Here is a 14,470-nt window from a genome sequence, read left to right as displayed (position 1 = left end):
TGATTTTAATTTTTTGTATTAGAAATAATAAGGTATATTGTAATATTATCTAATTCTATTACATTTATAAGTGACAAAGTATTAAATTACATGAGGATAACCCTAACCTAACTAAAATAAATAATTTAAATATTATGATAACTAAATATTATTTTTATTAAGGGTCAAACAGGTTTTGAGAGGACTTGAAACCCCTTACAAGAGGTTTTCAAGGAACCCAAAACCATCTAGAATAAATAGAATTCCAAAACCCACAAGTAGAACACTGCAAAAAGATATAATTAAAGATTAACAGTATCCCGTCGTCAATCAACCATTAGCAAAGCAACTAAGAATAGGCAAACCCACCCAACAAGCCTAATCCATTAGAAAAAATACGTCAACACAAGAGATAAGGGTTTTACAAGGCTCCCTTAACTTGAAACATGGGTTTTAGAAAGGTTCCCATAACCTTATTAGAAAGGATTTAACCATGAAACCCACAAATATCCTACACCAAGCAATGAAGGCATCCAAAGAGCAGGAATTCACCTGTTCAAAAGAACTCCTCTCCACCTCAATAGAAACAGTAGAGGAGGAAACCATGAAAAATAGGAAATACATCCAGCCCTTCTCCAAAACTGAGCATCCAAAATAGAAACCAACCACCAATGCACCACTTCCAACCTCTTCCCCACGATATATCATCACCTCCATAGGGACAACCATCACCTCTATAGGACCAATAGAAGAGGAAGAAGACTGTACAATGAGCCAACCCCTGACTGTGGCAACAAAAAATGCCCCACCTCAAGAAAATATTCAACTTCAACTCCAAGGGAAACAATTGAAGAGGGAATAGGGGTAAATCAACAAAAACCCTCAACCACTAGGGCAACAACATACACAAGAATGACCCTAGAAACAAAGAGACCCTATGACCACAAATAGAAAGAAGGGCCAGCACAACCCCAAGAAGGGAAGCCCTCACAAGAATAGGGGAAAAAGATAGACCCCACAACCACTGAAAAGGCTAAGCTATAGAACTCCAAACCACACAGGTGGTCAAAGAAAGAACACCCAACAACTGGAAGAAGGAAAGCTAGGTAAGCACTGTGCATGAATAAGAGCTCCCACCCACCACATAAGAACAAAGTTTTCATCCCAAACTGCCCCAAAGTAGCCTCATTGAAGAAATCCCTACTATCAATCGCTTGAATAGAATGTAAAGCAAGCCCCTAAATAGTAGGGAAGAAACAAACAACTCCATCCACACAACACACATTAGGACCAACACCGAGATCGAAGATGAGAAGGAGTCAAAACCGTTGCAACAAAACCAAAAGAAGGGCACCATAACAACATAAACCCCAAAGTAGGGGGCCTCCCACACCATGGGTCCAAAATAGGACCACGAGATCCACGAAAGAAAACATGAACACAAGATAGCTATCATCTAGAGCTTTGCCATTGTTCGCATCATCATCATCATCTACGTTCTCCCACATCACCATCTCCTTCATCATACCTTGCAGAAACCCTCATTCTCGCTCCTCTGTTCACCTCCCTCATTTCAAAATTAGGGTTTATGTATATAATAACTAGAATATTTTATTCTAAATATTAAATTATTATTTTTTTATGCCAAGGGTATCCCTTGGTGCCTAGGGTAATGACCCATACATTACACACATCTCGTCACAGACTTGTTATTATATTATTTTTATTATTACATTAATATATTATTTTATTATCAAATTTTTATATTATTAAATTGCATGAGGATAACCCTAACCTAACTAAAAAAAGTTTTAATTCAATGAAATCCACCTTAAATTGTGTATGGAATCATGAGGGATTCTAGGAAGGACTTCATATTGGAATAGGAAGTTGTCAATATTAATTTGACTATCAAAACCATAAAAACTATGTCAATTACCTCATGTGTTTTTTTAAGTATTTTAAATGATTATGTAATTGATTTTTGCACGGGAAAGGAATATTTTTGCTAAAGAGAGTTAAAACTTTGAAGTTTGGAAGAACTTATCTTATATTTAATAATTTATTCTCTAAATAGAACACATGCGATCACCTTTGGCAATATAGTGGTACTAGTTATTATTCGTTGCATGTCTCTTTCTAAAGTAATGATAGCTTTAACCTAATTATAAAAGTCAAAGATATTATAGATTATAAGTTTTTTTTGCATGATTTTACTTCTAATTTTTAATAAAAATAATTTGTTTACAATTGACAAGTTTTGAGAGTACTTGTTCCAAGAATTTTCATTCAAGCAACTTTTTTTGTTTTGCTTTCTACACATAAGTTTCACTCTACTCATTTCCCTCTAAAAAAGATACTTTCTTTAAATTTGTTTGCATATAAAATCAAATCACAAAATAGATAAAGTAGATAGATAATCATGATGTTAAATATACAAATTTGCAACCAAAATGATAAGCATTCAAATCTCTCTACAACTTGTCTTAACAAGAAATAGCTATTTGTTCACAATTAGCAAAAAAAAAAGAATTAATGATGCAAATTAGAAGGTACTATTTTTCTAAATGGAGAGGAAAGTAAGAAGTGAAAGAAATTTTTTTATCTATGAAGCTGGTAGATTTTGTGTTTGCAAATTTAGTGTAATTAATTTTTTTCAAGGTTCATTAAAATATGAGTTCACTAGCTGTCAATTTTTTTCAAAGTAGGGTGTACTAATATTACAATAATTTGTCTTTTAAATGGATTCAATGGCCTATGTAAATTCAAGAACATCTCTAAAAAAATCTTGCATAGTTAGAATTCAAAAGTAATATCATCACCACCATGAACTATGAAAAATCAGGCTTGTTGTTGCTATGATGCTATTTATACATCAAAATTTAAGAGAATATATTATGCATTGAATTATTATAAGTTTATAAATATGTAAAATTCATAAAATGAAAAACTAAAATAATTACATTACCATTATTAACTCTTAAAAACTAATAATTGGAATTGTGAAAGAGCATAAAAATTATTTTTGTATAGTTGAATTTAAAAGTCAAAACAAATATGGAGTATATTTCGCTGCTTTTGTTTAGACTTAATGAATAGTAAAATCTTAAATTGACTTACAATATAATTAGTTGCAACCATACATAGATAACCAAATCTATTTATTTGAGAAAGTGTGAATAATTAGGGTATCAATCTTGCAAAAATAGCATTACATTTGACAAAAAAAAAATAGTAGAAAAGCATATTTACATAATAATAATATAATTGTGAAAAATTAGTATGAGAAAAATCATAGGCATCTAAAGTCAAATGCTTTCTTTTGCTAGATTGTAATGAATAAGAAAATAAGAAGATGAGCTTGAAAGGAAAACACATTTTTTTTATTAGATTGCTATTATAATATTCATTGCTATTATAATATTCATTGACATTAAAAAATCAAAACAAACACACTTACACTTTATAGATATTAAGAGAAAAACTCAGAGTGTAATTAAAATGAGAAACATTTATAGATATTTAAAAAAAACTTGGACTAAGACTTATATGAAAAATATTCTCTTGTAAGGATAAGATTTCCCAACCTCCTGTGGAGTCATAATGAAATAATGAATTAAAAATTAAATTTTTTTTGGAAGGTCATTTAACTTTTCTAATGAATTTTGTTATGTTGTATCATAAACTTGCCCTTGTTCTTTGGATGATTGCAAAGAAGAATTAGAATATTGTAAAGAAATATTCTCTTCTTTATCAAATAAAAAATGTATATAGAATTCATTTCAATAAATAGATACACCATTACGGTAATTTAGATTTTCCAATTTGTCTACATGAAGATAATCCTAACACACATAAACCCTAACCTAACTAGTTCAACTATGAAAATAGTTTCAATCACAAATTCTAACTAGTTCAACTACAACATCTTCATTTTCCTCAAAATAGTTTCAACTACAACATCTAACTAGTTTAACCACAACATATGACTTCATTTCCGTGGGTTTTGATTAATAACATAGAAGATAGTTATTTCAAAGAAAAAAGGATAGGGTGGAACTTTATAGGCTGGAGTCTTGGGATCTTTTAGTAAAATTCTTGATCTTAAGTTTGACCAAAAGGATTTTTAATCGTGTATTCATTTCAATGTGAGATTAAATATACGTTTTTCTACAACTTCATCAAAAACTTCCATAAAATATTTGATTAAATCCATGTACAAATGAATAATTTTTAGTATACTGACAAGGTTTGAAAATTGATTTTTTCTCCGTCCTTTTAAATTCAACCTTTTTTATTAATAGTTGCAAATGAATTTCAATATTCTGGCAAACTGTGCATTCTATGATGAAAACAATATGAAATCATAGGCCAAAACAATATGAAAACATTTAGCAGACGCAATATTTATTCATTTTCAATGGCAACATAAGGCCCCTATTTGCACACGTCTTTTGAAGGAGTTTCAAAACCCTAAATCAAATAATAGACATGACAATTCAATGGTTTTACCAGCGTTTGCAAAATGACATGTCTCTTTTATTGATACCGTCTCATTTTCATTGTTAACCCCATTTTCAAGATAAAAGAAAATGATGCCAACTTTCAGCTTATGTTCTTCTTGCAGCTGTCTATAATGGTCTATTATGGTAGCATATATTCATCCAGTTGTACACAAAGAAATTGATTGCAACGACTATATAATGTTCAACCGTGATTTTGTGTACTCTGCTGCATTCTGCACACGTTTTTTCATCATCTATGTCGTTTCTATTTTTTGGACTACTTTCAATCCATTGTAAAGATCTATATTGAATTCTATTTATAGACGATGGTTTAAGGTACCGTCTGGAGAAGGATATCTTGAAGTGAATTTCATTTAGAATACTAGCAAACTCAAGTGCGTGTAAAGAACAACTTTGTACAGAATAGTACTACTAAAGTCAAAAATTCGTAATTGTCAGTGCCGCATTCTTTGATTATAGAATGCTTTTAAATTAGAAAATTCATGTTCAAAACAAATTTAATATTGAAAATTTTCACTTATACATCAGATTATATATACAGGGTTGAAGAACTCAAGTTAAAACTTCTTTCATTAGAACGAGGGGATAAAAGATTCAGTCCATACGTAGAAATAAAGAGGAATAATGGCTGGAGGAGGTGGCGAGGCAGAGCCTCGATCATTAGAACAAACACCAACTTGGGCTGTTGCAATTGTTTGCTTGGGTTTTGTTCTCATTTCTATAGCATTAGAACAATTCATAAATTTGATTGCCAAGGTAACTATAATTTTAAATTTTAGTTTTCATTTTTTTATTCTTTTGTTTTTTTGGATGTATAATTTTAAAATTGTAAAATATAGTTTAGAATTGAGAAGTGCCGAGAAAGCATCAAAATCCATGGCTGCCATGAGGTTAAACATCGAAATATCAAAAAAATATTTGATGTTTAAAAATACCCATCAACAGAACGTAGAGTTGACGATTTTAATCTGTTCAAATTGAAATGATTGTGATTGGGTAAGCTAAATTGCAGAGACTGTTTTATTGCAGTGGCTTGAAAAACATCACAAGAAAGCCTTGAGTAGGGCACTCAAAAATATTAAAGCAGGTAATTATTCAATTTACTTACTTTTTGGTTGGATTTATTAAACTATTTCAAATTCATGTCTAACAATCCCTCCGGATTATATTTGTGATGATATGAATGCAGAACTGATGGTGATGGGGTTCATATCTCTGCTGCTTACAATTGGGCAGAGGCCGATTTCAGAGATCTGTATATCCAAAAGCTTAGGAGACACATTACTTCCCTGTTCTAAAGAGGAGACCTCAGCAGAGCATACAAAAGTAAAGTTTGTATCAGTAAGAAACCACAGAAAGCTCATGCATTCAAAAATGTTCATGAGGCATATACTAGAGGCTGGATCAATCTGGCCACTGTGCCAAAAAAGTAAGCACATTTACTAATTCTCTTTGGTCAGTCTTAAACTTCACACATTAAAGCAATATATTAAGTCTAGAGAATGTTAGTCAAGTCTGAGTGTTTAACACTTTTAAACTTAGAAGTGTATTCTTTGTGTGACCACACACCTTAAGTAATATATTAAGCCTAAAAAATGTCAGTCAATTCTGAGTGTTTGACACTTTTAAACCTAGAAATGTGAGCTTAATGTATGTAATTTAAGCCATTCCATTCTCACATAACCGTCTTTCCACAACAAAAGTAAAATATTAGCAAAATTACAATTAGCCTCAACTACTTGTCCCTCTGATTAACTCAGACTTTCTTTGCGTGCCCTTTGCTGGGTTTGTAGGGAAAGGTGCCTCTTATCTCCCAAGAGGGTCTCCACCAACTACATATATTCATCTTTGCATTGGCGGTCTTTCACGTTTTATCCTGCATTATGACCATGGCCCTTGGACAGGCAAAAGTATGGGCATCTAAACCTCTCTATAATTTTAGAGATTTACAGTCAGATGTAAAATTCTTTTTCTGGATATTTTTGTGTAGTATGTATATATTTTTATTGAAGTTGTGTGCTTCTAAATCTTTATAACTGAAAAATCTAAGAAAATATATAGTGAGAATTTGCTTCTGCAACCCATATGTGGTTAAAACAGGCATAGATGCATTCCAGAGGACAATACATACAAACAAAACCTAAGCTGACACAAAATTGTGGCAAAGAAGCCATCAACCAAACAGCGGAACACAAACAAAAAAAAACAAAATCATACAATTAGCAGACACTGAAACCAAAGCAGAAACCACTAAGAAAAGCATTGAACATTATTATTGGACTTAAAAGAGATTTACATCGAGCAATTTTTCATATTTTCGATCACTAGACTTATGTGATAGTATTAGAAATAAGTCACATTCATCTGAATGATATAGTGGTGAAACAGGGGTCAATAATAATTCTAGTATCAAATGGAAGGTCTTAGATTCTTAATTTATTCATATGAATTGTAGTTCAACATATGATATCAAAGTCAAATTAGAAATCTCAAACATCTATAATATGACTTAAGAAGGGATGTTGGAATTAATAAGATAGAAGTTCACGAGGTATATCAATTTCTCATATATAACCTCAGTCATCTCAACCTCCTAGACATCCAACTGCAGCGGCTCAAATTTAATTTAATTGTTTTTGATGTGGTCAGATGAATAAATGGAAAACATGGGAGCAAGAGACTAAAACTTGGGATTACGAATTTTCAAATGGTTAGTAGACATGTTTCTTTTTTACAGTTTCTAGGGAGCCTTCAAATTTTCCACATATTTTCTTATGGAATTAGAATGCAAGAGCAAAATTTTGTGATGATGCAGATCCTGCCAAGTTCAGAATTACTCGAGACACAACTTTTGGAAGAAGGCATATGAGCTTTTGGTCCCGAAATCCAATTTTCCTCTGGATTGTAATTTCTTCTCAAAGAAAAAATTGTATATTTTAAGATATTAATTGTTTTATGATTAAAAATAGTTCTCTCTCTCTTTATATTAAATTAATAATATCGTGAACTTTCTATTATGGATGGTCAGGTATGTTTTTTCAGACAATTCGTGAGGTCTGTGCCCAAGGTTGATTACCTCACACTTCGCCATGGCTTTATACTCGTAAGGCTTACACCGTTTGTATACTTGTAAGGCTTAACACTATTTCAATATATTATGTATGCATGGGCAGACGGTCAAAAAAGGTTTTCAACTAACAATGGAACTTTCAACTTCAATTTATGGCAGGCCCACTTTGCTCCACACAGCAGATTTGACTTCCAAAAATATATAAAGAGATCACTCGAAGATGACTTCAATGTTATCGTCTCCATCAGGTACTGTTAACAAGTTATTCTGAAGTTTTTTTTTTAATTAATTACATGAATGATGGTTTGTGTATCTTCCACCAACTGATTACATGAATGATGTATATGACACTGCATGCAGTCCTCCTCTATGGTTTTTAGCTGTCTTATTTATATTTCTCAACGGGCATGGTAAGTCTATCTAAATTTAATTAAACTTTGCAAGTTACGAAGCGTTTTTAAGTGTAATCATTCTTATAATCACTATAAGAAAATATCTATTAATTCTTTAGAATAAGTATGAAAATATCTTATAGAGAAATTAGAAAATAAATAGAGTTTTTATTTCTTCTCACACTGAAACCAGGCTCAAATTTGATACAAAAGACAATCTGAATTCAATCTAAAGAGTTTCATTGAGACTATTAATCAACACAAGGATAATTTATGCAGGATGGTTGATATATTTATGGCTGGCATTCGTCCCATTGATTGTAAGGCCACAAAATACTCCTTACATAGCATTGCTTGAATTTGCTTCTTTTTTTTAAATTATTGGTAAATGTTGGGAACTATCTGTTGCACATTGAGGACATGCTTTTAGCACTTCTTGGCTGCAAATTATTTTGTTCAGTACATCATCCAGCACAAAGGTATTCTCGAAGGAGTTTGTATCTTATTTTCTACCATGAGAATCAAATGACCCGTCCACTTAAACCCACCTCCCATATTATCAAATAGGTATGTGATGATTATTACTTTGAAATTTTCCACTTTGCAGTTACTTGTAATTGTGGGAACAAAGCTCCAAGTCATAGTATCCACAATGGCCTTACAAATTCAGGACAGAAATGCTGTTGTACAAGGTCCTCCAGTGGTAGAACCCAACGACCAACTATTTTGGTTCAGTCGTCCTCGCTGGATTCTCTATCTCATTCACTTCACTCTCTTTCAGGTGGCATTACCATACTCTTTACAACACTTTCCGTTTATCTTACACAGATTGCAATATCTACATTCCCTAAAATTGCTGACATTTGTTTTGCAGAATGCTCTCCAGTTTGCATTTTTCTTTTGGGCATGGGTAAAGCCTTCTTAGCCTGCACTCTTTCTAGTCTCTCTTGTTTTATGTTTTCCATTGATATTCTGATATATTATGTGCACGACTTTGATGCAGTATGAGTTTGGCTTAAAATCTTGCTTCCATCACAAGAGAGGAGGCATCATAAGTAGAATAAGTGTGGGGTAAGTTTTGTTTTTTTAATCTATTTTACAGACGAATTTAAACAATACATTTTATGTTTTAATTTGTTTAGTAGTTCTTCTGAAATCACATTATTTTTTATTGATAGAACTATTAATATGATTTAAAATGAATCTGTTAAACAAATAAAAACTTTATACATATTGTTTAAATCGAACACTGTCGTAGGAACGGCTTAAATCACACACACTAAGCTTATACTTTTAGACTTAAAAATGTTAAATATTCAGAGTTGACTGACATTTTCTAGGCTTAATATGTTGCTTAATGTATGTTGTCACACTAAGAATACACTTCTAGACTTAAAAGTGTTAAACACTCAGAATTGAATAACATCCTTTAGACTTAATATATTACTTAATATATAGAATTCAAGACTAGACCTCTCTTACTAACTCACCTCTAGTTGACAATATGAGATTATTTCCAACAATATGTTTGAAGAGAGTAATTAGTGTATTGATCACAACGTATCGTCTGTTTAAGCTCTTCTCAATTTGTTTATATACATGCTTACCATGCTTTATTTTTCTATTTTTTCTTAGGATTGTTGTACAGATCTTATGCAGCTATGTAACTCTCCCTCTCTACGCTCTTGTCACACAGGTATGTTCACACCAAATTGAATCCATATTGTTATCAAACTCATAAATATTCTTTTTGACATGCCACTTAAACTTGTGGACTTGGAATATGCTTTGCAGATGGGTTCAAACATGAAAACCAACATATTTGATGAAAGAATAGCGGAGTCTTTGAAAAGATGGCACAAAGGTGCTAAGAGAAACGTTAGACGGAACAAAAGGATATCAGATGATCTATCAAGCGGACAAACTACTCCAGTGGAGGGATCTTCTCCAATGCGTCTACTTCGCAGATACAAAAGTACAGAAGATCTGTCTCAATGTGAACTTTCAGAGATTGGCATCAATACTCAGCCTTCCTGTCGCTCTGGCCAGAAGTCTACTGCTAGTAAGAAACATTTTGAAGGACATCGGGAAAATACTGCTTTAGAGGTGAAGAAAGGAGCTTCATGGCATCAACCCAACAAGGAAGAGGAAGATCTAAACACACAAGAGGTTGAAGTAAAAAGTTCAGCTTTCAGCTTTGCTCAGTAGCTCAAACCAACCACCCCATGATTGCATAGAACACCAGAAGCTGTTACAAACTCAGACAAATCGAATCTTTCAATAGACTCAGGCAACATTATGGTTCAGTGTGATCTATCCTTTTTGTGAAAGTAAACATTGTGACCACAATCAAATAAGACTTATACAAGTGACAAGATACACTAAATTTGAGGACTACAGTGGATATTGGTGTCGAGTCTTGGTTTTCTTTTGATTTTGTCTTTTTAGTGACATGTCTTTTAGCTTTTTCAGGATGTCTCTGACTAGAGATTCTATCTCCAAGATGTCTTTGACTAGAAAGGCGAGGATGGGGTATCATCACCTATTTTTCTTTTGTTGTCTGTGGATTGTCTCTTAGTAATGTTATGACTTGTCCAAGGATATGAGGACACTATGAGTCTAGTATGAACTGGGGCATTCCTTGTTTGTGACTGTCTTATCTCCATGCAAACAAGTACAATGACTTTCTGGGTCGAACATATGCCTCGATTGTCATAATCTACTTGCCATAATAAAGCTCAATGATGATAACGCACAAGAAGCTCTTTCACTTTCATATCTTCTATCTTCCATCCCCCTTTCTTGATTGACTTCCATTGTCCTTCTCGAGTCCGCGTAGCCTGCTATCACATGACTGAGTATAATGACACATCAAAAACATTTGCATTTCATGTAGTTGCACCTGCATTACCACATATAAGCATTTCATACATACATATAGATATCACAACTGCATCACATCTTGCACACAACACCTGTTAGCACAATTTACATTTGCATTATCATATTCATCTGCATTACATACATTCACATTTGCATCATGCATACACATATAAAACATAAAAGAACAAAAATATTGCATTGCATCCTATACATATTTGCATCCATATCATAAGCATCACATAAGAACATCTCATCACATAGGTACACATGCATATAGCTGCCACAAAGATGAATCATCTCATATATATATATAAAGTGTCATAATACAATGATGTCAAAATTATATGGCTACAATCACCCGCAGGTGTCTACATCATCATACAAAAATGGTACAATACTGATACATAGGGAGCCCTCTACAGCTATGATGAATTCCCTACCTCAGAGCCGGCTAGCCTGGATGGAGTCTGAGCCCTAGAAGGACCCACCCCAAGATCATCTCTCATGGCCCCTATGTCCTCTGCAACCACCCCTCGTGTCGCCCTATCCGAACAGAGAAACCCACTGATAACTCCTGCCAACACTACTGGTAGTGCTAATCCTGTCCATGTCATGGTATCCCATGCCACATGTCCCACCCTCATCTCCAGTCCCGAATCCTAGAACACTCGTCTCAGTGCATCCCTGTCTCCATCTCGATCGTAGGGTACTAACTCCCCATTGATCGGTATCCTCAGTATCCTGTATACATCCTCCAGGGTGACTATCATCTCCCCCATCGGCAAATAAAAAGTGCAAGTCTCAGAGTGCCACCTCTCCGCCAGTGCAGTCAGCAATCCCATGTTCGCTCGAAACTCAGGCACATACATAATATGTCTCAATCCCATAGCCTCAATTGCAGCTCGATCCTCGGCTATCAACTCATGTCGCAACCTCTGAGTCGATGGGAATCTCTCCCGTGACTCCAGCATAGGCAAATACTCCAGCAGTCACACAAATCAATCATCTCAGTCCTAGTGACACTCAATGTTCATCACAAAGTGTTGCTTCTATCCTAGCGATACTCCCTGTTCATCACAAAGTACTACGTGTTTTGCACTCCCTGTTCATCACAAAGTGCTGCTCACATTTGCACTCATTGTTCATCACAAAGTGATGCTCACATTTGTACTCCTTGTTCATCACAAAGTACTATATCTTGGTACTCACTGTTCATCACAAAGTGCCTTGATCTATCCTATCCTAGGGCCTCTGCTTGAGTGAATCCTCTTGAGAAGTTTCCTAATTGGCAACGTATGTTCTATCACAGAATTGTCAATCCTAGCCCTATTTGTTATCCTAGTCTTCCCTAGAGGACCTGCTTGAGTGTATCCTCTCAGCAGCTTATCCAATCGACAGTGTATGTTCATCACAAAACTGCTGATTTGACCTAGAAGACACAAATTCACATTTTTGGACACAAATGCGCTTTCCTGACATAAACACGCATTTATTACTCTACCTAGCATGCATTAATGACAACAATAAATGCATCAAAGTACAAGGAGGTTTTGTGGTACTTACTGGTTCTCCTGCCTCTATTGGCCTCTGGAATCGGCGAACACAATCGAATTTGTGAACCAAAGCCATCGCTGCTAACTGTTGCTGCTCTTTTCTCTCTCTGCACTCTAATCTCTTGGATGTGTGGATGACAATGAGGATGTATTCCCCTCATGGTCTATCTTATAGACTACCCTATCCCTAGCCCTAGCCCTAGCCCTAGTCTCCTATGTCAGTCTTCGTTATCCCGTGACTCTGTCACTTTATCCGGTCAGTCCATTCTATCCCGTCTTTCTTATTGAGAGATTGTCTGCGATCTTTTTAGACATTTTTTCATCCAATCTCTCGAGGGGGCATATCATTCCCATCTTGAGGCAACTCTGTATTAGTTCATCTTATCTTCTTTGAAACAACGCGACAAGCCGCATTGTCTCAAAGAGGGGCAAAATGTAGACACCCAAAATTGTCCAGTCTAATTAAATAAATATTTTATTTATTTAATTATCTAAGCTTAATTCTTCTATTAATTAAATAAATCTTTATTTATTTAATTAATTCATTTATCCTCTTCTAGCCTTATTTCTCATTTATCCTTTTCCTAAATTAAATAAATATCTTATTTATTTAATTGATCTCACTCCTATTAATTAAATAAATCTTTATTTATTTAATTAATTCATTAGCCTTTTCTACCTATGATACATGTCATTCATCTCTTAATTCATACACTACCTACCCCTTTCATTATTTTATTATTTCTTTTACCTACCCTCTAATCATAGCCGACCTCCTTTTACACCTCTCAATCTTATCCCTCCATTTCATATAGTGTCTTCTATATAAGGAGATGTTTCCTTCATTATCAACCCTAATCAATCTATGCATTCAAACCCCTCGTTGACTACTTGACTACACTAAGCTTTTGAACATAGGCGATCCTACTTGCAACCACATTCCGTTATTTGTTGAGCTCTTGTGCACATAAAAAATTGAGAGCAAATATATCAAGCAAGATCAATGGAGATAGGAAGAATGGAGATCCAAACCCTATTGGACATGTGATGGTATAATCTTTGTGATTTCATTTGATTTGCATTGTCTTAGGTAATCTTCATATGTTATGGTGGATCTTTGTTGTTGTTAGGCTAGGGTTTTGTGGTTGAATCTATTTAGTCTTTCAACATTGTTGTTATCCATTTTCACCATAAACACAAACTAGTCTTCTCTATTAAGAATAGCATGAGTAAAATGAATCGATGAAGATTACAATACTTAATTACACTGAATCAATTGGAACTTTCAATAGAAAATATTTAAATTATTTCTTATTTTTCATATATATATATATATATATATATATATATATATATATATATTCCTTCCATTTTGCATGTTTTCTTTTCCGATAAGATAGGTATAAATTCTTTAAACCATGGTTACAAAAAAAAATAATAATTTAGTTTTCTAGATAGAGGTTTAGATCAGTTAGCACGATAGTTCAACAAGGGTACAAATTCTGCGAGCACACTAGTCCAGGGAGGGTCTTCACAAAAAAACTTTAGCCACTTAATACAAAGACACAAGCCTATAGACTAAGAGCCAAGGACTCAGAGGCATCCATTCCACCAAATTTGCGAGAGGCATGATCCTGGCCTCATCTCTATGATGGAGCCTTGCACTCACACTCAGCAATACTTGATACCCAGTGGACTCATTTGGAGAGTTGTACCTCCTCTTAAACACCTATTGTCTAGTTTGTAATACTATTAATTTTTTTTTTAATCTTCAATTAAACTATTTGATTTGTAATTAAATTAGTTTAGATATCTTAAATAGATCTATGTAAAAAAGTTCAAAGATGTCGATTTGGAGCTATAAATTATTTACTAAATACATTGAGACATAAATTTTATGTATTTATTTTGAAAATATTATATTTGTTTTAAATATTGATAATTTTGATATGTAAATAGTTCACAAATTTAAAATAAAAAGGTAACAGTGTTTGTTAACACTCTCAACACATTTCTTATGGCGTGCTTCTCAACATTAATTAGAAGTATTATTTTATTTAATATTTT

General features: G+C 33.6%; 1 pseudogene; it reads left to right on the top strand.

Annotated features, from left to right (window-relative positions):
* The first annotated feature begins 5,092 nt into the window (after nucleotides 1-5,092).
* LOC131054362 (MLO-like protein 6) lies at nucleotides 5,093-10,607 on the top strand (annotated as a pseudogene).
* Nucleotides 10,608-14,470: the final 3,863 nt, after the last annotated feature.

Source organism: Cryptomeria japonica, chromosome 3 (assembly GCF_030272615.1).
Source record: "Cryptomeria japonica chromosome 3, Sugi_1.0, whole genome shotgun sequence".
NCBI lineage: Eukaryota > Viridiplantae > Streptophyta > Pinopsida > Cupressales > Cupressaceae > Cryptomeria > Cryptomeria japonica.
This window is presented reverse-complemented; position numbering and strand designations above follow the sequence as displayed.